General features: G+C 41.7%; 1 long non-coding RNA gene and 1 pseudogene across 1 annotated transcript; one reads left to right on the top strand and one right to left on the bottom strand.

Annotated features, from left to right (window-relative positions):
- Positions 1-59: 59 nt before the first annotated feature.
- Positions 60-24493, top strand: LOC137216049 (uncharacterized). Its single transcript, XR_010939568.1, has 3 exons — positions 60-1930; positions 3294-3491; positions 24378-24493. It is a non-coding gene; the product is annotated as an uncharacterized lncRNA (long non-coding RNA).
- Positions 1806-1923, bottom strand: LOC137216246 (small nucleolar RNA SNORA70; annotated as a pseudogene).
- Positions 24494-24563: the final 70 nt, after the last annotated feature.

Below are 24563 nucleotides of genomic sequence, written 5' to 3'. Positions count from 1 at the left end.
TATCTTCTACAAAGACTCTTCATTTCAGGCGATTGTTTTCCACAATACTGGTTACTGGCATTAGTGCTAGGATTAGAAAGAAGTATAAAATAGATGTTAGTTGTCCAGTGATAACGAAAGGATGCTCTACATGTTGTCCTCCAATTCACGTTAGTGTGAATAGGTCTGCCACTAGGATTCAGAACAGGCATTGGCTAAGGGGTCAGAATATTATGCTTCATTGCTTGGATGTGTGGAGCATTGGGATAAATGCTAGGATTACGATCAAAAAGATTAGGGCTAGTATTCCTCCTAGTTTCTTGGGGATTGATTGTAGGATTGTGTATGCAAATAGGAAGTACATTCTTGTTTAACGTGAGGTGGTATATTGAGAGGATTTGCTGGGGTGTAGTTGTCGGGGTCTCCTAGTAAGTAGGGTGAGAATAAGACTAATACTATCAATGCTAGAACTAGTAATAAAACACCTAAAATGTCGTTAATTGTATAGTAGGGGTGAAATGGAATTTTGTCCACGTCAGATGGGATTCTTTTGGGGTTATTAGGTCCTGTTTCGTGAAGGAATAGTAGGTGGACGGCTGCTAGTGCTGCAGTGATGAATGGGAGAATAAAAGGGAGGGTGAAGAATTGTGTAGAGTTGCTTTGTCTACCAAGACGCAGCCTCAGATCCATTCAACAGGTTGTACTGATGTGTAGGATTGCTGAGAGGAGGCTGGTAAGAACTGTTGCTGCTCAGAACGGTATTTGTCCTCAGGGTATACTTAGCCTGTGAATGCTGTGGCTATCGCTGTAAATAGGATAGTTCTGATCTTTCATGTTTCCAGAAAAGCACAGGACCCATAATATAGCCCACGTCCTACATGAATAAGTAGGCAAATGAAGAATACGGAAGCTCTGTTTGCATGTACATACCAAATGATTCATCTCTGATTTACGGCAGATGGGTGTCACTGATCAGAAAGCAGTTATTGTGTCTGACGTTGTGATGTATTGCTAGGAACAAGCCTGTTAAGATTTGTAAAATCAAAGATACCCAACAGGGAGCCAGAATGTCATCATGATGAAATGTTTGATGAGGCTGGAATATCAATGAATGTACTGTTGATGATTTTTATTAATGGGTGTGATTTTCGGATGTTGGTCACTAGTGTTCTTATAGTTGAATAACAATGATGATTTTGCATGTCATTGGCCATGGTTAGATTCCACGGAAGAATAATGATACAACGTATTTATTTTGAGTCCTTTGTGATTTTATGGGGTTTTCTTCAAAACCTTCCCCTGTCTCTGTAGGGCTTGGACTGACTGGGTGGTGGTGCTGGTTGTGGGACTGTGTTGACTTTTGGTGGTTCATTTTTAGATTTAATGGTTTTTTCTTTTTTTAAAAAAGCAGGAAAGTAGGATGTATTGGTGCGCCCGAGTAAGGAGGGGACGGCGCCAAGGCCCTCCTGAGCGCAAGGCCCACCACGTGTCCAGGGGCCGTGACTAGGGCTGTATTTTACCCCACCGCCATCCGGGATGAGCCACTTTTCTGCCACCACGTCATCAAATTCATCCGCAGTAAACTTAGTAAGTCCCCACTTCGTGGAGACGTAGATCTTCTGGAGGCCAGAGCACGTGCGTGGACTGGGCCCTGCAGAGGGCCTCAGTCACAAGCTCCTTGTCCTGCGCTTGGTGTGGATGTGCATGATGACTTGGCCATCGTGGACCCTGGCCACTGTGCTCTGGAGCTCTCCAAGGGCACCTCGCATCCCTGTCTGCAGCCTAGACTGGGGACAGCATTCCAGTCACGAGTGTCCACTGGAAAGGGCTGAACCCAGCGTCCCTGAGGACAACCTGTACAGGCAGCAGGCTGCATGTACCACCGAGGAGGTGCACACCGGGCCCCCACGGGGAAAAGGGCATAGTTGGCTTAACTGGCTGAAAATTAATGGTACTTTTGATTTATTTAGGGGGGATGTTGGTAGTGTTTGGTAATACGACAGCTATAGCTACTGAACAGTACCCAGAAGTGTGGGTTCTTAATAAGACTGTCTTGGGTATATTTCAGGCTTAATAATAGAGTTTTCAGTGGTGTTTTATGTTTTGAAAGATGAGGAGGTAGAAACTGTACTTCAGTTTAGTGGGCTAGGGGATTGAGTAATTTATGATACAGGTGGTGAGTCTGGTGTTTTAGGGAAGAGGCTGGGAATTGGGGCGTTGTACAGCTGCGCTTCTTGGCAGGCGATTGTTCCTGGTTGATCACTGCTTATTGGTGTTGGGGTTATTATAGAGGTTACTCGTAACTAGAATCGTGCTCAGGGCGAGGGTTATGAGGAGTGAGAGGGGATATAGCTTGATTAGGCCTTTTTGTTCTGATCCTAATGTAGAGAATTTTATTTGAATAAGGGAGGTGGTTTTTGGTAAAATGCTTTCTAGTCAAATTAAGTCTCGGAGAGAAGATGCTGATTTTTGGCTTGTTGACGGGTTCCAGTAGGGTGTTAGACGGTGTGTGAGAGTGGGAAAGTATCCTGAGGGGTTGGAAAACTTGAAGATGTCTGAGAAATACTTACATTTTAAGTTCTGAGAAGTAAGATTAAGTTCGAGGGCTAGAGTCAAGCCGAGGATAGTTGCAGCAAGGGCAGCTGGTTTACGAAGTAGGGTATAGGTGTTTGAGGGACTGTTACTGGAGGAGTATTGTTGGAGATGATAAACCCCGCGAAATGCTCCCCGTTAATAAGCGTTTGATAGAATAGATTAGGAATGGGTTACTTTCACTCATGAAAGTTAAGGTGGGAAAGCGAGGTTGTCCGAATAATGCAAAGAAGATAATGAGTACTGTGAACAGCTGTGAGGGATGTGGTGATTAGGGTTATTAGCAGGGCTCAGCTGGTTGGTATAAGACGTATTAGCAGTCTTGATAATTAGGTCTTGAGAATAAAATCCAGTACAGAAAGGTATTCCTGTTAGGGCTAGGCTTCTGATAAGGAGGGCTGTTGTAGTAAAGGGTATTGCTTTGATTAGGCCCCCTATTTTTCGAATGTCTTGTTCATCGTTTAGGCTGTGAATAGTAGACCCAGAGTATGTAAATAATATGGCCTTAAAACAGGTGTGTGTGTGCAGATACGGAGGAATGCTAGATAAGGCTGGTTAATACCGGTTGTTACCATTATAAGGCCTAACTGGCTTGAAGTGGAGAAAGTGCCAATTTTTTTTAATATCCGTTTGGGTAAGAGTGCATATTGCTGTAAATAATGCAGTACTAGCCCCTAAGCACTGCGTTATTGTCTGAATAAGCTCATTCTTTTCTGTTAAAGGGTAGAAGAGGATGAGAAGGAAAATACCTGCTACAACTATTGTGCTTGAGGGGAGAAAGGCTGAAACGGGTAGCACCTTCTATTGCTGAGGGAGTCAAGGGCGGAAACGGGTAGCACCTTCTATTGCTGAGGGAGTCAAGGGCGGAGACCAAAATGGGGTGGATTTTCCAGCTGCAGCTAGTACAAGTCCTATTAAAGGTAGGTTTGAGTGGCTTAGGTCAAGTATGAAGATTTGTTGCAGATCTCACGCATGTAAATTAAACAGAAATCATGCTATTGATATAATAAATCCAGCGTCTCCAATACGGTTACACAGAATTGCTTGAAGAGCCGCTGTATTTGTGTCTGCTCGTCTGTACCATCATCCGATAAGCTTGTTAGTGTACAGAAATACAACAGGTTTCTGTATATTAATTTGGTATCCTGCAACCTTACCAAATTCATTGAGCTCTAGTAGTTTTCTAGTGGCGTCTTTAGGATTTTCTATGTGTGGTATCATGCCACCTGGAAACATGACAGTTTTATTTCTTCCCCAATTTGGATCCCCTTTATTGCTTTTTCTTTGATTGCTGTGGCTAGGACTTCTAAATAAAAGTGGCGAGAGAGGACATCCTTGTCTTGTTCCTGATCTTAGAAGAAATGTCTCAGCTTTTCACCATTGAGTATGTTAGCTGTGGGCTTATTTATATGGCCTTTATGTCAAGGTATGTTTCTTCTATACCCACTTGGAGGTTTTATCATAAATGGCTATTGAGTTTTGTCAAAAGCTTTTTCTGCATCTATTGAGATGATAATATGGGTTTAATTCAATTTGTTAATGTGGTGTATCACATTGATTTGTGGATACTGAACCATCCTTATATCCCTGCTTGATCATGATGTACGATCCTTTTAATGTATTCCTGGATTCAGCTGCTAATTCACTGAGGATTTTTGCATGTATGTTCATCAGTGTTACTGGCCTGTAACTTTGTTTTTTCTTCGATTTGTCTGGTTTTGGTATCAGGGTGACGGTGGCCTCATAGAATGAGTTCAGAAGTGTTCCTTTGCAGTTTATTGGAATGATTTCAGAAGGGTAGGTATTAACTCTCCTCTGAAAGTCCAGTGGAATTCACCTGTGAAGCCATCTGGTCCTGGACTTCTGTTTGTTGCGAGTTTTTAAATTACTCATTCAGTTTTGCCACTGGTAATTGGTCTGTTCATGCTTTGTTTCTTCCTGGTTCAGTCTCAAGATTTTGTACATCTCTAAGAACTTGTCCATTCCTTCCAGTTTGCCCATTTCACTGTGTATAGTTGCTCATAGTAGTCTCCTTCTGATCCTTTGTATTTCTGTGGTGCCGGTTGTAACTTCTTTTTCACTTCTGATTTTTACTGATTGGGCCCTCTCCCTTTTTTTCTTGATTGAGTCTGGGTAAAGGTTTATCTATTTTGTTTCTCTCTTCAAAAAAACCAGCTCTTCGTTTCATTGGTCTTTCTGTTTTTTATTCTTTTTCATTTATATCTGCTCTGATCTTCAAGATTTCTTTCCTTCTGAATGTGGGTTTTGTTTATTCTTTTTCTAGTTCCTTTGGGTGTAAGGTTAGATTGTTACAGATTTTTCTTGATTCCTGAGGTAAACTTGTATCCCTAAAACTTCCTTCTTAGAACTGCCTTTGCTGCACCCCATAGATTTTTGGATCATTGTGTTTTTGTTTTCATTTGTCTCTGGGTATTTTTTTAATTTACTCTTTGACTTCTTCAGTGACCCATTGGTTGTTTAGTAGCATATTATTCAGGCTCCATGTGTTTGTGCTTTTTGCAGTTTTCTTGTTGATTTCTAGTCTCATAGCATTGTGGTTGGAAAAGATCCTTGATGTTATTTCTATTTTCTTACTGAGGTTTGTATTGAGGCCTAGCATGTGATCTATACTGGAGAATGTTTCATGTGCACTTGAAAAGAATGTGTACAGTAAGTTCCCTACACATGAATGAGTTCTGTTCTGAGAGTGCGTTCGTAAGTCCAATTTGTTTGTAAGTCCAACAAAGTTAGCCTAGGTACCCAACTAACACAGTCAGCTATATAGTACTGTACTGTAATAGGTTTATAATACTTTTCACACAAATAATACATAAAACCAAACGATTAAAAGGGTTTTAATTTTTAACAGTACAATACCTTGAAAAGTACAGTAGTACAGCACAACAGCTGGCATACAGGGGCTGGCATCAAGTGAACAGGCGAGAAGAGTTACTGACTGGAGGAGGGAGAGGAGGTGGGAGATGGTAGAGCTGAAGGATTGTCAGCAATAGGAGACGGAGGGCGACCTGCCATTTCGCTCACCCCTGATGTTGATGCCACACGTTCTGGTTCCTTGCTGGATTCAATTCTGTCTGCCCTCTTGAAAAAATGACCCAGTGATGTCTGGGTAGTAGCTCTTTTTTCCTCATCATAGATGACACGGTAGCGTGGAATTACATTCTGAACAGCGGCTGCAACCTTTGTCTACCATTCTGCATTCGGGTCCTGTGCCTCAAACACTAACAGTGCCTCCTCAGATAAAGCCCCCATGCCATTTCCTGCATCGTGAATCTCTTTGGTTCTTCACTTACTTCTTCTTCCTCTTGTTGCTCCACTCTCTCAACTGTTTTCACTGTTGTTTCAGTTGTTATCGCTTGGCGCTTCTTAGCAGTACCAGCTACATCACCACTGCTTTTACACTTGCTTCCGGGCATCCTGGGCTTGAAATAAAAATACTGTACCTACTGTACTCTATGCTGTATAGTAAACTACACAAAAGCACAACAGCTTGTAGAGGATGCACGCATGTGACAATGCACGCCAGACGTGAACTAACTTATGTGATTGGACATGCGAGTGTATGTTTGCATCTTTAAAAGTTCACATCTTGAAGGTTCATGTGTAGGAGACTTACTGTATGCTGCTTTTGGGATATTCTAAATATGTACATATCAAGTCCATCTGAACTAATGTGTCATTTAAGTCCAGTGTTTCCTTATTGAATTTTCTATCTGGATGAGCTGTCCGCTGATTTTAAGTGGTGTTGAAAAGTCCCCCACTATTACTGTGCTGCTGTCAATCTCTCCCTTTATCTCAATACTTGCCTTATATATTTAGGTGTTCCTATGTTGGGTGCATATATATTTACAACAGTTGTATCTTCTTGGATTGACCCCTTGAGCATTATCTAATGTCCTTCTTTGTTTCTTGTAACAGTCTTCGTTTTGAAGTCTCTCTTGTCTGATAAGTATTGCTACCTAAGCTTTGTTTAGATTTCCATGCACATGGAATACCACTTTCCATCCCCTCGCTTTCAGTCTGTATGTTTAGATCTGAAGTGAGTCTCTTGTAGGCAGCGTATATACAGGTTTTGCTTTTGTATCCATTTCAGCCACTCTGTCTTATTGGAGTATTTAGTCCATTTACATTAAAGTAACTATTGATACGTATGTACTTATTGCCATTTTGTTAATTGTTTTGGGGTTGTTTTTGTGGTTTTTAAAATTCCTTTTCTTTGTGATTTGATGACTATCTTTAGTGTTTAGATTTCCTCTGTTCTTTGTATCTTTGTGTAACATTATAGATTTAGGGTTTATCATTACCATGAGGTTATATATAGTAATATTCACGTGTGATTACTTTAAGTTGCTGATCACTTAATTTTAGACGCATTTTGTCAATCCTGCATTTTTACTCTCCTCATGATTACTATCTTTGTCATACCTTACGTCTGTTTTGTAGATGATCACACTAAATTGACTTTTAACTTCTTACTTGCTTTGTACATGATTTAGTGCCTTTACTAAATATTCGCCTTTACTGATGAGCTTTTTCCCTTTGTAATTTTCCTGTTTTTAGTTGTGGCCTTCTCTTTTTTGCTTAGAGAAGTCCCATTAACATTTCTTGTGAAGCTGGTTTGGGGGTGCTGAACTTTTATCTTTCGCTCATCTGTAAATTTCTTGATCTCTCCATCAAATCAAAGTCTTGCCGGGCAGAGTATTCCTGGTTGTAGGTTTTTCCCTTTTATCACTTTACATATATTGTACTCCTCCCTTCTGGCCTGCAGAGTTTGTTGAAAAGTCAGCTGATAGCCTTATGGGAGTCCCCTTGTTACCTGTTGCTTTTCCTTTGCTGCTTTTAATGTTCGCTCCAATTTTTGCTGTTTTACGTACAGTGTGTCTTGGTGTGATCCTCCTTTGGTTGGTCCTGTTTGGGACTCTCTGTGCTTCTAGGACCTGGATGTCTGTTTCCTCTCCCAGGTTACAGAAGTTTTCAGCTATTTCTTCAAAAGTGTTCTCTGCCCCTTTTTCTGTTCCCTTTCTAGGACCTTTATATGTAAATGTTAGTGCATCTGAGGTCCTAGGAGTCTCTTATACTGTCATTTCTTATTTTTTCTCTTTAGCATCAGTGATTTCCACTACTGTCTTGCAGCTTACTAATCCGTTCCTCTGTATCAGTCTGTTGATTTCTCCTACTGTGTTCATTTCATTACACTCTTCACCTCTGTTGGGTTTTTTATGTTTTCTAACTCTTTAAAACTTCTTACTTCTTGCTCCGTTAATGCATTCTCCTCCCGAGTTCTTCCATCAGCTTTATGACCATTTATCCTTAGGTAGGTTGCTTATCTCCACTTCATTTAGGTTTTCTTCTGGGGTTTTATCTCATTCCTTCATTTGGAATATGTTCCTCTGCCACTTCATCTTGCCTGAATCGCTGTACTTCTATGCATCTGGTGGTTGGTTATGTTTCCCGCCCTTGGAGAAGTGGCCCTCTGTAGGAGGCATCCTGTGTGCCCCAGAAGCACACTCTCCTCCTGTCGCCAGAGCTGTATGCTTTAGTGGTTCCCCCAGTGAGGGCTGCATAGGTCCTACTGCTGTGGTGGTCTGACTACTGAGGGTGCCCTGGTAGGCGTGGCCAGCCCCCATCCATTTGGTTGCCAGGCCCTGCCTTGCACAGAGGCTGCCGCATTCTGGTTGGTGGGGCCAGGTCACGAGGTGGCTGGCTGCAGAATCCCCAGGGGCACGCCGGGCTAGTGCTGGCTCACGGGTGGGCAGTGCCAGGTCCTGGGAGCTGGCTGCAGGGCCCAGGGGTTCAGTAGCTGGTGTCAGACTGCTCATGGGTGGGGTTCAGGGGTCCTGAAGCTTGTGTTGGCCTGCTGGTCAGCGGGCTGGGTCCTGTCACAGCAGGCTGCGGGGCTGCAGTTGTCCTGGGGCTGGTGTCCGCCCACTGGTAGGTGAGGGTGGCCTCAAGGCTGGACTAGGCTTGCTGGTGGGCAGGCCTGAGGCCCAGGATCTCTGACTGCAGGACCTGGGGCTCCCTGGTCTAGTGCCTGTGCTCCGGTGTGTGGGGGCAAGGTCCTGGGCCCTCTGGTGGGCAGGGCATGTCCAGGGGTGGCTGTGGGCTGGGGTTTCTCAAAGAAGCCTGTCTGCTGGGTGGGGCTGTGCCCCTGCCCGCTCACTGCGTAGCCTGAGGCATCCCAGTACTGGTGCCTAGAGGCTATTGGGCAGGGGTGGGGCTGGGTCCTGAGGCTGAGAAGCTAGAGGGAGGATTCCACAGTGCAGGTTGCCAGTGAGTACATGTGGTACACTGGCCTCCCAAATGGTGGCTGCCAGTGTCTGTGTCCCCAGGGTGAGCCCCCAGCCTCTCCAGGAGGATGAGATGATCGGCAGGTGGGTGTGACCCAGGTTCCTTCAGATCGCTGCTGCTGCCCTGGGTTTTGGAGCTTGTGAGAGCCTGTGTGCATCCTTTAAGAGTGGAGTCTCTTCCCCACAGCCCTTGGGGTCTCCTGAAAGCAAGCCCACTGGCCTCCAAAGCCACGTGGTCTAGGGACTTGTCTTCCTGGGGAGCCGATGTGGGGCCCAGGCCCCTTGCTCCTTGGGGAGCACCTCTGCAGTTGTAACTCTTCTCTGATTTGGGGGCCACCCACTCTGGGGTATGGGTCCTCTTTTTTCTATTGAAGTATAGTTGGTCTACAATATTGTTTCAAGTACACAGCATAGTGATTCAGATTCAGTGTTTCTACAGATTGTACTGTTACAAATTACAAGATGAGTGTAGTGCCCTGTGCTATACAGTAAATCCTCGTTGCTTATTTTTTTTATCTGCTAGTTCGTATCTGTTACTCCCTTACCCCTAATGTGTCTCTCCCTGCTTCCATCTCCCCTTTGGTAACATAAGTTTGTCTTCTAGAAGTCTGTGAATCTGTTTGTTTTACATATACATTCATTTGTGTTTCTTAGATTCCACACGTGAGTGATACCATATAGTATGTCTTTCTCTGACTTATTTCTCTAAGCGTAATATTCTGTAAGTCCATCCATATTGCTACAAGTGGCGTTACTTCATTCTTTTTTATGGCTGAGTAATATTCCATTGTATATATGTACTACATCTTCTTTATCCATGTCTCTGTTGATGGACACTTAGGTTGCTTCCATGCCTTGGCTATTAACATATTGTAAATAGTGCAGCTATGAACATTGGGGTGCACGTATCTTTTCAAATTAGTGTCGTTTTTTTCCGGAAATATGCCCAGGAGTAGAACTGCTGGATCACGTGGCAGTTATATTTTTAGTTTTTTGAGGACCCTCTGTACTGTTCTCCATAGTGGCTGCACCAACTTATATTCCCATGAAAAGGGTACTTGGGCTCCCTTTTCTCTGTAACTTCTCCAACATGCATTATTTATAGACTTTTTGATGGTGGCCATTCTGACTGATTTGGGATAATGCCTCATTGTAGTTTTGATTTGTATTTCTCTATTGATTAGCAAAGTTGAGCATCTCTTCATGGGCCCATTTGCCATCCATATGTCTTCTTTGGAAAAAATGTCTATTTGAGTCTTTGCCCATTTTTTTGATTGGATTGTTTTTTTTTGGTATTGAGTTGTATGAGCTGTTGGTGTATTTTGTATATTCACCCTTTGTTGATGTGCATGATTTGCAAACAGTCCCTCCCATCCAGCAGGTTGTGTTTTTGTTTTGTTGATGGCTTACTTTGCTGTGCAAGATCTTTTATATTTAATTAGGTCTCATTTGTCTTTATTGTTATTATTATGTGTTGTTGTTTTGCTTTAATTCTTTTGCCTTAGGTGACTGATTCAAGAAATAGTGCTACCATTTATGTCAGAGTGTTCCTATGTTCTCTTATGGTTTTGTCTTACTTTTAGGTCTTAAAACCATTTTGAGTTTACAATGTTCCCTCACACCACATATAAAAATAATCTTTCTTTTACATGTGGCTGTCCAGCTTTCCCAGAACCACTTGTTGAAAGAGATGATCTTTTCCCCATCATATATTCTTGTCTCCTTTGTAGATTCATTGACTGTAGGGGCATGGGTTTATTTCTGGGTTCTCTGTGACATCGCTCTGTCTGTTTTTCTGCCGCTACAACACTGCTTTGACTACTGTAGCTTTGTAGTATAGTCTGAAGCCTGGGAGGGTCATGCCTCCAGCTTTGCTCTTTTTTCTAAGATTGCTTTGGCAATTCATAGTCTTTTGTAGTTCCGTACAAATTTTTGGATTATTCCACTTCTGTGAAAAAATCTCCTTAGTATTTTGATAGGGATCGAGTTGAATGTGCAGATTGCTTTGGGTTTTATGGCCATCTTAATATTCTTCCAATCCAAGAGCATGGGGTATCTTTCCATTTCTTTTATCAATGTTTTATATAGTTTTCAGCATATAGGCTTTTCACCTCCTTGGTTAAGTTTATTCAGCTAGGGTTTTTTTTTTTTTAGTGTGACTTTTAAATGGGATTAAAAAAATATCCCTTTCTGATATTTCATTATTAGTGTATAGAAATGCAATATATTTCTGTATATTAACAAGCTTGCTGAATTCATTAGTTCTCATAGTTTTTAGGTGGAGAAACTTTAGGGTTCTTGATACACAGTATCATGTCATCTGTAAATAGGGACAGTTGTACCTCTTTGCTTCCAGTCTGGATACCCTTTATTTCTTTTTCATATCTGATTTGCTGTGCCTAGGACTTCCAATATTATGTTGAATAGAGGTGGTGAGAGTAGGCATCCTTGTCTTGTTCCTGAATTTAGCAGTAAGGCTTTCAGCTTTTCACCATTGAGTATTATATTGGCTGTGGGTTTGCTTTAATGACTTTTATTAATGTTGAGACATGTTCCCTCTCCACTTTGGTAAGAGTTTTTATCATGTTGAATTTTATCAAATGCTTTTTCTGAAAATACTGAAATGATCATGTGGTTTGTCTTTCCTTTTGTTAGTGTGGAGTATCACACTGGTGTTTTTGTTTTCGTTTCACATATGTTGAACCATCCTTGCAACCCTGGAATGAATCCAAATTGAGAATGGTATATGACCCTTTTTATATATTGTTGGATTTTGTGTGCTGACATTTTGATGAGGATTTTTGCATCTTTGTTCATGAAAGGTATTGGCCAGTAATTTTCTTTTGTAGTGTCTTTGTCTGGTTTTGGTATCAGGATGATGGTGGCTTCATAGAATGATGTTGGCAGTGTTCCCCCTTCAATTATTTGGAAGAGTTTCGGAAGGATAGATAGAAGTTCTTTGTATGCTAGGTAGCATTCCCCTGTGAAACAGCCCACTTTTGTTTGCTGGAAGTTTTTATTTATTTATTTTTATTACAGATTCAATTTCACTTCTGGTGATCAGTTCAAATGGTCTACTTCTTGACTTAGTCTTCACAGTCTGTAGATTTCTAGAAATTTGTCCATTTCTTCTAGGTTGTCCAATTTGTTGACATATAACTAGTCATAGTAATGTGATTTTCTTTTATATTTCTGTGGTGTCAGTTATTGATCCTTTCTTATTTTGTTTACTTGGTCCTCTCTTCTTGGTAAGTCTGGCTAAAGGTTTATCAATTTTATCCTTTCAAATAGGTCTTTGTTTCATTAATCTTTTATTTCCCCTCTGATCTTTATTTCCTTCTTTCTGTTCACATTGGGCTTTGTTCTTTTCCTAATTCTTTTAGGTGGTAGGTTAAGTTGTTTTGAGATTTTTCTTGTTTCTTGGAGGCCTATATTGCTATGAACTTCCCTCTTAGATCTACTTTTCCTTCATCCTATAGATTTTGTAGAGTTATTTATTTATTTATTTTTGCGGTACGCGGGCCTCTCACTGTTGTGGCCTCTCCTGTTGCGGAGCACAGGCTCTGGACGTGCAGGCTTAGCGGCCATGGCTCACAGGCCTAGCTGCTCCGCGGCATGTGGGATCTTCCCAGACTGGAGCACGAACCTGTGTCCCCTGCATTGGCAGGCGGACTCTCAACCATTGTGCCACCAGGGAAGCCCTGTAGAGTTATGTTTTTATTTTCATTTGTCTTCAGGTATTTTATTTCCTCTTTGATGTCATTGTTAACCCACTGATATTATTTTTAGAGGCATGTTTAGTCTCCACATGTTTGTTCTTTTCCCATTTTTTCTTCAGTTGATGTAATAGTGGGAAAAATGCTTGACATTATTTCTATCCTCTTATATTTGTTGAGGCTTATTTTGTCATGTGGTAAGTGCTCTATCCTTGAGAATGATCCATGTGCACTTCAACAAGGATTTGTGGGACTTCCCTGGTGGCGCAGTGGTTAAGAATCCACCTGCCAATGCTGGGGACACAGGTTTGATCCCTTGTCCGGGAAGATCCCACATGCCATGGAGCAGCTAAGCCTGTGTGCCACAGCTACTGAGCCTGCGTCTAGAGCCGGCGAGCCACAACTACTGAGCCTGCGTGCCTACAGCCTGTGCTCTGCAAAAAGAGAAGCCACTGCAATGAGAAGCCCGCACACCACAATGAAGAGTAGCCCCCGGTGGCCACAACTAGAGAAAGCCTGGGCACACCAACAAAGACCCAATGCACACAAAAAATAAATTAATTAAACAAATTAGTTAATTAATTAAGAAAAGGATTTGTATTCTGCTTTGTTAGATGTAATATCCTATGGATATCATTTAAGTCCAACTGATCTGTTCTGTCATTTAAGACTACGATTGCCTTCTTGACTTTTTTTTGGTCTTACCTGCCCACTGATGTCACTGGGGTGTTAGTCTACTCCTGTTGTCAATTTCTCCCTTCATGTCTGTCAGTATTTGCTTTATATAGATTAGGTGATCCTATATTGGGTGTGTATTTGTTAACAAATATTCTCTTCTTGCATTGATCCCTTTATCATTATATAATGCTCTTCTGTGTCTCTTTTCATCCTTTGTTTTAATGACTGTTCTACCTGATAGGAGTATTGCTACTCTTGCTTTCTTCTTTGTTTGCGTGAAATCTTTTTCTATCCCCTCACTTTCAGTCTCTGCGCATCGCATCTTTCACCCTGAAGTGAGTCTCTCGTAGACAGCATATTGAAGAGCTTTGTTTTCTTAATCCAGGCAGCCACCCTGTGTCTTTTTTATTTACAAAGCTATATTTTGAGCCACTAAAGAAAAAAGATACTTATTTAATGACAGTAAATAATTCAATGTACATAAATGACTAAACTCCACAACTACTTACAACATTAAAATATAAATTGCTAATTGTAAGTAACAGCAGAATGTGTTGAATAATGTTAATTCCAAATGTGCATGTATTATGTACTATTTCACATAGGAATGACTTTACCTGCAACTAAAATATTGCTACTGAAGGTAAAACAACATAATTATCTAAACTTATAAGCAAAAAGGATAAAACAATATCAAAGGAAGGAGTAAATAATAATTTGGTTTGGGGCATTTGTTTTCTTTTTAATTTAAATTTTATTTTATATTCAGGTATAGTTGATTTACAATGTTGGGTTGCTTTCAGGTGTACAGCAAAGCAGTTCAGTTATACATATATCCATTCTTTTTCAGATTCTTTTCTCATATAGGTTATTACAGAATACTGAGTACAGTTCCCTGTGCTATACGGTAGGTCCTCATTGATTATCTATTTTAATTATAGTGGTGTGTGTATGTTAATCCCAAACTCCTAGTTTATCTCTCACCCCTCCACTTTTTCCCTTTGGTAATCATAAGTTTGTATTCAAAGTCTGTGGGACTGTTTTTGTTTTGTAAATAAATTCATTTGAATCATCTTTTTAGGTTACACATATAAGTGATATCATATGAGATTTGTCTGACTTCACGTAGTATGTCAATCTCTAGGTCCATCCATTTTGCTGTAAATGGCATTGTTTCATTTTTTTATGGATGAGTAATATTCCATTGTATGTATGTACCACATCTTCTTTATCCATTGCTCTGTTGATGGGACATTGAGGTTGCTTCCATGTCTTGGCTAGTGTAAAGAGTGCTGCAGTGAACACTGGGGTGCATGTATCTCTTTGAATGATCGTTTTCATTGGATATATCCCTAGGAGTGGGACTGCTGGATCATATGGTAGTTCTCTTTTTAGTTTTTTCAATAAACCTCTATAGTGTTTTCCATAGTGGCTGCACCAAATGAATTACATTCCCACCAGCAGTGTAGGAAGTGCCCTTTTCCCCCACCCGCTTCAGCATTTATTGTTCATAGACTTTTTGACGATGGCCATTCTGACCAGTGTGAGGTGATACCTCGTTGTAAGTTTTTTTTTTTTAGATTGGGTTATAGTTGTTTTACAACGTTGTGTTAGTTTCTGCTGTACAGCTAAGTGGAGTTCCCTGTGCTATACAGCAGTATCTCATTAGTTATCTGTTTTATACATATTAGTGTATATATGTCAATCCCAGTCTCTCAATTCATTCCACCCATCCTTTACCCCCTTGGTGTCCGTCTGTTTGTTCTCTACATCTGTGTCTCTATTTCTGCCTTGCAAACTGGTTCATCTGTACCATTTGTTTTTCTCTTTCTTACTTCACTCTGTATGACACTCTAGGTCCATCCACATCTGCTGGGTCATATGGTAATTCTGTTGTTAGTTTAAGGAACCTCTGTACTGTTCTCCATAGTGACTGTGTCAATTTACATTACCACCAACAGTACAAGAGGGTTCCCTTTACTCCACAACCTCTCCAGCATTTATTGTTTGTAAATTTTTTGATGATGCCCATTCTGACTGGTGTGAGGTGTATCTCATTGTAGTTTCGATTTGCACTTCTCTAATAATTAGTGATGGTGAACTTTTTTTCATGTGCTTTTTGGCCATCTGTATGTCTTCTTTAGAGAAATGTCTATTTTGATCTTCCACCCATTTTTTTTATTGGCTTGTTTTTTTGATATTGAGCTGCATGAGCTGTTTATGTATTTTGGAGATTACTCCCTTGTCAGTTGCTTTATTTGCAAATATTTTCTCCCATTCTGAGGGTTGTCTTTTGGTTTTGTTTATGGTTTCCTGTGCAAAAGCTTTTAAGTTTAATTAGGTCCCATTTATTTACTTTCGTTTTTATTTCCATTACTCTAGGAGGTGGATAGAAAAAGATCTTGCTGTAATTTATGTCAAAGGTTTTTCTTCCTGTGTTTTCCTCTAAGAGTTTTATAGTGTCCGGTCTTTAGGTCTCTAATCCATTTTGAGTTTATTTTTGTGTATGGTGTTAGGGAGTGTTCAAATTCATTCTTTTACATGTAGCTGTCCAGTTTTCCCACCACCACTTATTGAAGACACTGTCTTTTCTCCATTGTATATCCATGCCTCCTTTGTCATAGATTAGTTGACCATAAGTGTGTGGGTTTATCTCTCGGTTTTCTATCCTGTTCCATTGATCTGTATTTCTGTTTTTGTGCCAGTACCATATTGTCTTGATTACTGTAGCTTTGTAGTATAGTCTGAAGTCAGGAGTCTTGATTCCTCCAGCTCTGTTTTTTCCCCTCAAGACTGTTTCAGCTATTGGGGTCTTTTGTGTATCCATACAAATATTAAGATTTTTTTGTTCTAGTTCTGTAAAAAAAATGCCATTGGCAATTTGACTGCATTAAATCTGTAGATTGCTTTGGGTAGTATAGTCATTTTCACAGTATTAATTGTTCCAGTCCAAGAACATGGTATATCTCTGTATCATCTTGAATTTCTTTCATCAGTGTCTTATATTTTCTGCATATAGGTCTTTTGTCTCCCTAGGTAGGTTTATTCCTAGGTATTTTATTCTCTTTGTTGCAGTGGTAAATGGGAGTGTTTCCTTAATTTCTCTTTCAGATTTTTCATCATTAGTGTATAGGAATGCAAGAGATTTCTGTGCATTAATTGTGTATCCTGCAGCTTCACCAAATTCATTGACTAGCTCTAGTAGTTTTCTGGTGGCATCTTTAGGATTCTCTATGTATCATGTCATCGGCAAACAGTGACAGTTTTACTTCTTCTTTTCCAATTTGGATTCCTTTTATTTATTCTCTGCTGTGGTTAGGAGTTCCAAAACTATGTTGAATAATAGTGGTGAGAGTGGACATCCTTGTCTTGTTCCAGATCGTAGAGGAAATGGTTTCAGTTTTTTACCATTAAGAATGATGTTTGCTGTGGGTTTGTCATATATGGCCTTTATTATGTTGAGGTAGGTTCCCTCTGTGCCCACTTTCTGGAGAGTTTTTGTCATAAATGGGTGTTGAATTTTGTCAAAAGCTTTTTCTGCATCTATTGAGATGATCATATGGTTTTTATGCTTCAATTTGTTAATATGGTGTAGCACATTGATTGATTTGCATGTATTGAAGAACCTTGCATCCCTGGGATAAATCCCACTTGATCCTGGTGTATGATCCTTTTAATGTGTTGTTGGATTTTGTTTGCTAGTATTTTGTTGAGGATTTTTGCATCTATATTCATCAGTGATATTGGTCTGTAATTTTCTTTTTTTGTAGTATCTTTGTCTGGTTTTGGTATCAGGGTGATGGTGGCCTCATAGAATGAGTTTGGGAGTGTTCCTTCCTCTGCAATTTTTTGGAAGAGTTTGAGAAAGATGGGTGTTAGCTCTTCTCTAAATGTTTGATAGAATTCACCTGTGAAGCCATTTGGTCCTGAACCTTTGTTTGTTGGAAGATTTTAAATCACAGTTTCAATTTCATTATTTGTGATTGGTCTGTTCATATTTTCTATTTCTTCCTGGTTCAGTCTTGGAAGGTTATACCTTTCTAAAAATTTGTCCATTTCTTGCAGGTTGTCCATTTTTTTTGGCATAGAGTTGCTTGTAGTAGTCTCTCAGGATGCTCTGTATTTCTGTTGTAACTTCTCTTTTTTCATTTCTAATTTTATTGAGTCCACTCCCTTTTGATGAGTCTGGCTAATGGTTTATCAATTTTGTTTATCTTCTCAAAGAACCAGATTTTAGTTGTATTGATCTTTATTTCTGCTGTGATCTTTGATTCCTTTCCTTCTGCTAACTTTGGGTTTTGTTTGTTCTTCTTTCTCTAGTTCCTTGAGGTGTAAGGTTCGATTGTTTGATTTTTCTTGAGGTAGGCTTGTATTGCTGTAAACTTCCCTCTTAGAACTGCTTTTGCTGCATCCCATAGGGTTTTCTTTTTGTTTTTTGCGGTATGCGGGCCTCTCACCGTTGTGGCCTCTCCCGTTGCAGAGCACAGGCTCCGGACGCGCAGGCCCAGTGGGCATGGCTCACGGGCCCAGCCACTCTGCGGCATGTGGGATCTTCCCGGACCGGGGCACGAACCCGTGTGCCCTGCATCGGCAGGCGGACTCTCAACCACTGCGCCACCAGGGAAGTCCTGCATCCCACAGGTTTTGGATCATCGTGTTTTCATTGTCCTTTGTCTCTAGGTATGTTTTGATTTCCTCTTTGATTTCTTCAGTGATCTCTTGGTTATTTAGTAACGTATTATTTACCCTCCATGTGTCTGTGTTTTTTATGTTTTTTTTCCCCCTGTAATTGATTTCTCATCTCATAGTGTTGTGGTCAGAAAAGATGCTTCATATGACTTCAGTTTTCTTAAATTTACTGAGGCTTGATTTGTGACCCAAGATGTGATCTATCCTGGAGAATGTTCTGTGTGCACTTGAGAAGAAAGTGTAATCTGCTGTTTTTGGATGGAATGTCCTATAAATATCAGTTAAATCTATCTCATCTATCGTGTCATTTAAAGCTTGTGTTTCCTTACTAATTTTCTGTTTGGATGATCTGTCTGTTGGTGTAAGTGAGGTGTTAAAGTCCCCCACTATTATTGTGTTGCTGTCGATTTCCTCTTTTAGAGCTGTTAGCAGTTGCCTTATGTATTGAGGTGCTCTTGTGTTGGGTGCATATATATTTATGATTGCTATATCTTCTTGGATCAATCCCTTGATCATTATGTAGTCCTTCCTTGTCTCTTGTAACCTTCTTTATTTTAAAGTCTATTTTATCTGATATAAATATTGCTACTCCAGCTTTCTTTTGATTTCCATTTGCATGGAATATCTTTTTCCTTCCCCTCACTTTGAGTCTGTATGTGTCCCTAGGTCTGAAGTGGGTCTCTTGTAGAGAGCATATATATGGATCTTGTTTTTGTATCTTTCAGCGAGCCTGTGTCTTTGGGTTGGAGCATTTAATCCATTCACGTTTAAGGTAATTATCAATGTGTATGTTCCTGTTACCATTTTCTTAATTGTTTTGGGTTTGTTTTTGTAGGTCCTTTTCTTCTCTTGTGTTTCCCATTTAGAGAAGTTCCTTTACCATTTGTTGTAGAGCTGGTTTGGTGGTGCTGAATTCTCTTAGCTTTTGCTTGTCTGTAAAGCTTTTGATTTCTCCATCGAATCTGAATGAGATCCTTGCTGGGTAGAGTTACCTTGGTTGTAGGTTCTTCTCTTTCATCACTTTAAATGTGTCATGCCACTCCCTTCTGGCCTGTAGAGTTTCTGCTGAGAAATCAGCTATTAACCTTATGGGAGTTCCCTTGTATGTTGTTTATCCTTTTTCCCTTGCTGCTTTCAATAATTTTTCTTTGTCTTTAATTTTTGCCAATTTGATTACTATGTGTCTCTCGGCATGTCTCTCCTTGGATTTATCCTGTATGGGACTCTCTGCACTTCCTGGACTTGGGTGGCTATTTCCTTTCCCATGGTAGGGAAATTTTCAACTATAATCTCTTCAAATATTTTCTCAGGTCCTTTCTCTCTTCTCCTTCTGGGACCCCTATAAAGCGAATGTTGTTGGATTTAATGTTGTTCCAGAGGTCTCTTAGGCTGTCTACATTTCTTTTTATTCTTTGGTTTTTTTTTTTTTTTTTTTTGGCGGTACGCGGGCCTCTCACTGTTGTGGCCTCTGCCGTTGCGGAGCACAGGCTCCGGACGCGCAGGCTCAGCGGCCATGGCTCACGGGCCCAGCCGCTCCGTGGCATGTGGGATCTTCCCGGACTGGGGCACGAACCCGTGTCCCCTGCATCGGCAGGCGGACTCTCAACCACTGTGCCACCAGGGAAGCCCTCTTTTCATTCTTTTTTATTTATTCTGTTACATGGCAGTGAATTCCACCATTCTGCCTTCCAGGTCACTTATCCGTTCTTCTGCCCCATTTATTCTGCTATTGATTCCTTCTAGTGTATTTTTCATTCAGTTATTGTATTGTTCATCTCTGTTTCTTTGTTTTTTTAATTCTTCTAGGTCTTTTTTAAACATTTCTTACATCTTCTCGATCTTTGCCTCCATTCTTTTTCCGAGGTCCTGGATCATCTTCACTATCATTATTCTGAATTCTTTTTCTGGAAGGTTGCCTATCTCCACTTCATTTAGTTGTTTTTCTGGGGTTTTCTCTTGTTCCTTCATCTGGTACACAGCCCTCTGCCTTTTCATCTTGTCTATCTTTCTGTGAATGTGGTTTTTTTCCCACAGGCTGCAGGATTGTAGTTCTTCTTGCTTCTGCTGTCTGCCCTCTGGTGGATGAGTCTATCTAAGAGGCTTCTGCAAGTTCCTGATGAGAGGGACTGGTGGTGGGTAGAGCTGGGTGTTGCTCTGGTGGGCAGAGCTCAATAAAACTTTAATCTGCTTCTTTGCTGATGGGTGGGGCTGGGTTTCGTCCCTGTTGGTTGTTTGGCCTGAGGCGACCCAACACTGGAGCGTACCTGGGCTCTTGGGTGGAGCTAATGGTGGACTCTGGGAGGGCTCACACCAAGGAGTACTTCCCAGAACTTCTGCTGCCAGTGTCCTTGTCCCCACGGTGAAACAGAGCCACCCTCTGCCTCTGCAGGAGACCCTTCAACACTAGCAGGTAGGTCTGGCTCAGTCTCCTATGGGGTCACTGCTCCTTCCCCTGGGTCCCAATGTGCACAGTACATTGTGTGTGTCCTCCAAGAGTGGAGTCTCTGTTTCCCCCAGTCCTGTTGAAGTTCTGCAATCAAATCCCGCTAGCCTTCAAGGTCTGATTCTCTGGGAATTCCTCCTCCCATTGCCAGACCCCCAGGTTGGGAAGCCTGGCGCGGGTCTCAGAACCTTCACTCCAGTGGGTGGACTTCTGTGGCATAAGTGTTCTCCAGTTTTGAGTCCCCACCCAGCAGTTATGGGGTTTGATTTTATTGTGATCGTGCCCCTCCTACTGTCTCATCATGGCTTCTCCTTTGTCTTTGCATGTGGGGTATCTTTTTTGGTGAGTTCCAGTGTCTCCCTGTGGATGACTGTTCAGCAGTTAGTTGTGATTCTGGTGCAGAACATCCTTGTACTCTGCCATCTTGAACCAATCTCAGTTCCTTTTTTTTTTTTTTTTTTTGTCAATGCTTGTTTAGCAGTTGTGATTTTGGTGGGAATCCTAGGAGGGGCTGCAGCAGCAGTGATCAAGTTGAAGAAGAGGCTGGAGAGCTTTATCCCCTTCTTGCCTCTAGTTTATCTAAAGTTTTCTCCAGCCCAGAAACTGATTTATGTCCTCACACTTGTAGGAGAGGAAATCAGACCTTTAACATTTTTGGCCAATGCAGAGCTCACCTTTTGGAAGGTTTGGATCCTTTCCTCCCAGGCCCGGGCAGCTCATCAGCCCCTTAGGGATAGTCAGTTGTGGAGGAGTTCCAACCCAGAGAAAAATGCACACTTTGAAAAATCCACCCTGTGTCTGCTGATTGGAGCATTTAGACCACTGACATTTAAAGGCATTAATGGTAAGTACATACCTATTGCTATTTTTATTCTTTGTTTCCCACTTTTTATAGTTCTTCTGTTTCTTGTTTCTCATGTTGTGGTTTGATTTTTCTTCAGTAGTATGCTTGGTTTCTTTCTTTTTGATTTTTGTGTATCTGTGGTAGGTTTTTGATTTGTGGTTACTATGGGGCTTATATGTTGACCCATAATTATATGTACTTGCTTTAAACTGATAGTCATTTAAGTTCAGACATGTCCTAAAATATTTTTTTTTACTCCCCTCGTACACTGTGTATATTTGATGTTATAGTTTACATCTTCACGTTCATCCCTTTTCTGTTAGTTGTAGTTATAATTGCTTTTACAATCTTGTTTTGTGTTTCAGTCTACCTACTGGTTTCAGTGATCTTAAATCCTTAGTATATATTTGCCTTTCCTATTGGGCTTTTCCCTTTCCTACAGATTCCTGCTACTTCTCCGTTTCAAAAAGACCCTTCAACACTTCTAGAATAGTTTTAGTATTACTGAATTCTTTTGGTTTTTGACTGCCTGAGAAATTCTTTATCCTTCTGTCTCATATGATGATCTTACTGGGTGCAGTATCTGAGGTGGCAGGGTTTTCCCTTTGAGAACTCTGTGTATATGCTGCCCCCTTTAGGCCTGCAAACTTTCCACGGGGGAATCAGCTGATAGCGTTATGGGGATTCCCTTGTATATAACTCTGTTTTCCTGTTGTTGCCTTTAGAATCCTCTATAACTTTTGCTGTTTTAATCGTGGTATGTCTCAGTGTGAGTCTCTTTGTGTTCATGTTGTTTGGGACCCTCTATGCTTCCTGTACTTGGGTATCTGTTTCCTTTTTTAGGTTTGGGAAGTTTTCAGCCATAATTTCTTCAAAATACATTTGATCCCCTTCCTTCTCCTTGTGGAGAATCCCTATTATGGAAATGCTGACACAGTTTTATATTATCCCATAGATCCTGTATGTTGCTTTCTTTTTTTCATGCGTCTTTCTGTCTGTTCTGATTGGGTGATTTCTATTCTCTCTCTCAGTTCACTTATGTGTTGTTCTGTGTCATTCAGTCTGCTATTCATTGCTTCTAGAGTGCTTTTTAATCTCATATTTAATTACCTGTTTTTTAAAAATTATCTATTTTTGATTAGGCTGTCTTTATAGCTTCTAGTTCCTTATTAAAATAATCTGTGCTTAGATCAATTCTTAATTCAGTTAGCATTTTTAATTCATTGTCTGGTAGACTCATTACCTTTGTTTCATTATTTTTTCAGGGCTTTGCTCTCTTTCAGTTGAGAGTAGTTCCTGTGTTGTCATTTTTCTTAAATTTCTGTGTCTGTGAATTTAGGTGAAACAGTTACCTGCTGTGATCTCGAAGGGAGTGGATGGCTCTGTTTCTTGAAGTGTGTTTTTCCTTCTTTCTGCATTGGGGCCGTTGCTCTGAAGGAGGGGATTGCTGGAGCAAGTGGGGCTCGTGTGCTCACAGAGGTCTGTGCTGGTGTCTGCCCTTCCGCTTGGACGCAGCCCAGTGTCGCGTCTTTTCCCTGTTGTGGCTGTCCGAGACCTAGTGCAGGGCTGTGGCGTGGAGTGGGTGGGTGAGCAGATTAGCTCAGCTGGGAGTGGGGGATCGTGGTGTGCTGTAGGGGTTCCAGCAGCCCCACTGTTGTTAGAGGGTCTGGGCTGCCTGTGTGGTGCACCGACAGTGGCTGCCACCACCCCATCTGGACCTCACCCCGGGCCCCTAGGCCACCCCTGTGGCCCTCGATTGAGTCTCCTCCCAGGGCCTGGCTGCCCTAGAAACACTGCTGAGGTGTGGCATGGAGTGCATGCTGTGTCTCCTCACTCGGACTGGGGAGCCTGGCAGGCTGGGAGCCACTAGGTCAGACCTCTCTCCAGCCTGTCCAGTGGCAAGCCAGCACCTTATGCACTCCTCGTGAACGGAGCCTAGGCTTCTCCAGCCTTCATACCTATCACAGCAGTTCTCCAACCAGCCAAGGGAGGCTTGTGTCCACTACGCAGGGCCCCAGGCCTGGGAGGCCCAGTCTGGCTTGCCTGGCTCACTCCCAAGGGCAAGTGTCCACCCGCACAATCTCCCTCCTCTTAGTACCCTCCCAGGGGCGGGGGTCCCGAACCAATACTTTTCTTCCTGTCCTCGCTGGTCACGTATCTTCCTGCAGCCTTGGTTGTACAGCAGCTCTGCCAGATTCCACGTAGTTCCCCTGAGAACTGCTCCACGTGTAGATGCATTTGACGTCTGTGGGAGGGGGTGAGCTCCACACCCTCCGCTGCCACCTTGTTCTCCCTCCTCTGGGGGTCTTGACGGTGCTGTGGCTCGGCCCCTCCTACCCAGCTTGTGCTTCCTTCTTTGTCACTTGCAGATCTTTTCTGGTAGGTTCGAGTCTTTGTCAACAATAGATTCTTCGCACACTGTAATTCTGGTTTGCCCTTGAGAGCAGGCGAGCTCAGGGTCTCCCCTCTGCCATCTTGGGAACTCTCTCACCTGCGTGTAACTTTTGACTCCCCTAAACTCAACTACTATACTATTGACCAGAAGCCTTACCAATAATGTAGTCAATTAACATATTTTCTATGTGTGTATACACTGCATTGTTACAGGGAAGTAAGCTAGAGAAAATGTTAACATCATAAGGAATACCTATAATACTGCATTTATCGATGATGTACGTTTACAAGATGAGTCATCTGTCAGTATTATGATACAAAACACTGCAGAGGTTCCATATATTACTAACGCTAGACATCAAAAACAATGCGAAAATTCATTTTTATTTATAGGAATAATGGTTCAGGCATTGATAACGAAGCAACAGCAATATGATGTATGTAGTGTGGACAGGGAGTGTTACCTGCCATTCCAGTAAACAAAGAATACTGGGCATGATCAAGCCATCAGCTGCTGCAGCTGCCCTGACGGCATGCCCTGCGGGGATTCAGGAAACATTCTGTGCTCTGGGTACCAGCCCTAGATCGTTTAAGTGCACATCTAAAGAATAATTTCAGTGAGGCCAGATTCTTCATCTTCCCATACATACAAAAGCACTAAAATTATTAACCTGAACTGTCTGGGGCTTTGGTGTGTGTGACAAGCAGTAACCTTTGACTGAATTCTTGTCTTCCAGCAAAAACTCGCTGCATCTTGGCACCTCCCTTACCTCCTGAGAGGCTGTCTCCGGGGCTTAAAACTTTAACTTGCAGCTTTTGGGTTGTATGTTTTCCTTCAGTCAGCAGCTTTGGTGACCGGAAGGGAACTTGGAGCAGGCTTCTCCTCTGCCTGAGCCCTGCAGGGACTGGCGGACTGGCCAGCA

Source organism: Pseudorca crassidens, chromosome 21, assembly GCF_039906515.1.
Source record: "Pseudorca crassidens isolate mPseCra1 chromosome 21, mPseCra1.hap1, whole genome shotgun sequence".
Classification (NCBI taxonomy): Eukaryota; Metazoa; Chordata; class Mammalia; order Artiodactyla; family Delphinidae; genus Pseudorca; species Pseudorca crassidens.
This window is presented reverse-complemented; position numbering and strand designations above follow the sequence as displayed.